Here is a 2,405-nt window from a genome sequence, read left to right as displayed (position 1 = left end):
ATAAGAGACAACAGGTCCTAGCAAGAATATGGAGAAAAAGGAACCCTTGGGCACTGTTGGTGGGAATGTAAATTGGTGTAGCTATTATGGAAAACAGTATGGAGGTTCCTCAAGAAATTAAAATTAGAATTACCATATGATCCAGCAATTCCACTTCTGGATATTTATCCAAAGAATATGAAATCACTATCTCAAAAAGATATCTGCACCCCCATGTTCATTGCAGCATTTTTACAATGGCTAAGACATGGAAACAACCTAAGCGTCCATCAACAGATGAATGGATAAAGAAGTTGTGAAATATATATATATATATATATATATATATATATATATATATATATGTTCCATCATGAATCATATATATATATATATATATATATATACACACACACACATATAATTCAGTCATATATAATTCAGTCATGAAAAAGAAGGAAATTCTGCCATTTAACATGGATAAAACTTGAGGTCCTTATGCTAAGTGAAATAAGTAAGACAGAGAAAGACAAATACCATATGATATCACTTACATGTGGAATCTAAAAAAAAAGAACTCATAGATTCAAAGGAAATAAAATATTTATATTTGTGGTTGTCAGAGGATGGAGGTAGGAGGGGGGTGAAATGGGTAAAGGTGGTCAAAAACTATAAACTTCCAGTTATAAGATAAATGAGTTCTGGAGATATAATGTACAGCTTGGTAACTAAAGTTAACAATACTTTACCACATATTTGAAAGTTACTAAAAGAGTATACTTTAAAAGTTCTCATAACACAAAAAAAATTTGTAACTATGTGAGGTGATGGATGTTAACTACTAAACTTATTGTGGTGATCATTTCACAATATTACACATATCAAATCATCATGTTGCACACCTACAACTAATCCAATGCTATATGTCAATTATATCTGAAAAAATGAAATAAAGTGGTTGCCCATAAAAAAAAAAAAAAAAAAAAAAAGAGCCAGATGCAATTCTTGAAACCGAAGGGCAAAACCTAACTCTCCTGTTTGTAATATTGGGACAAGCATGCATCTGCTGATTAGAAGAATGTCTCTGAAGTTTGTTTAGTATCAAAAGACAAAGGCGGGGTTTCCAAGAAACTAGAGACTAACCATATTTGCAAGAAATTCTGCCTCTGTGGCAGCACAAAAGGGTCATTGCATTATAAAAACTTCACAGCTGCTCATCTTTATTGCTTAGGGAGACGCAAAAGCTAAACAAACTCACTTAAAACCCTAAATCAAGAAAAATTGCAGCTAGACTGACCCTCCCCCACACAAACCTTCTGTAAATAGCTCATCAAGGAAAAAATTCATCTCCTGCAATGCAAAATAATATAAAAGAAATGAGCACAGGAAGTTATACAAAGGTAGTATAGGGGGAAAAAGTGAAAAGAGCAGGAAACTAAATGGTAAACAAAAAATTTACACTGGAATAATGTTGCTATGAAACAGACAATAATTGTAATCAAATATTTCATCTTGAGTTTTAAAAACATAATGAAGCAATTGCGTCTATGAAACCAGAACACAAAGCGAACAACGCTAAAACTCAGGAAGGATACCGTGAGATGATGGGATGAAATGCATTGGCAGAGCTCAGATGTCAGTGCAAACCCAGAAACAAAGCTCATGCATTCATCTACATACAGTACTAGTAGAACACAAAAAGGATAACGCAAACAAGCGGGGAAATTTGAGCATGATTATCACCAGACCATGATTAGAGGGGAAATTTAGAACTAGATGAGCTCACCTCCAGAAATCCACGGTGGCCTGCTATGGTTTTTGATCCAGCTTTAGGGCTAACTCTGACTACAACGGTCAACAGACACCATGTATTGAGGGAGGGCAAAGTTAAAAACAATCGATTGTGTCCAACTCTCTCTTGGCTGTCAAATTGTTGCGTGGGGAATTTAAGGGAATCATGCCAAAGAACGACTACTGTAGGTAAATATTTTTGGAATTCTTAAATCCCTTTACATACAAATACACATGAAGACTCAGGTAGATGATCGGTGATAGATAGATAGATAGATAGATAGATAGATAGATAGATAGATAGATAGATAGATAGGAGATAGATAGTCACATATATATCTTATATATGTACTGTAAACAAATGTATAGACGTAGGCCTTTCCGACCAGAGACTACAAATAATGCCCCATTTCCCTCTCATTGACAAATTATATCAGCTTAAGTCTTTATTTAGGTTGCCTGTAGAATATCTAGTTATTTTGTTTGTTGTTTGTTTGTTTTTTACCTTGTTTTCTATAACAAGTACCACTGGAAATTCCTGGAAAATGTTTACTTGCTTCCAAATTCATTCCAGTAGTGATGCCTGCTCAGTAGTGATCGCCCCATCGCTGAGCTATCCTGGACCACTGTTTGTG

The sequence above is a fragment of the Rhinolophus sinicus genome, linkage group LG02 (genome assembly GCF_036562045.2).
Source record: "Rhinolophus sinicus isolate RSC01 linkage group LG02, ASM3656204v1, whole genome shotgun sequence".
NCBI classification, from domain to species: Eukaryota; Metazoa; Chordata; class Mammalia; order Chiroptera; family Rhinolophidae; genus Rhinolophus; species Rhinolophus sinicus.
This window is presented reverse-complemented; position numbering follows the sequence as displayed.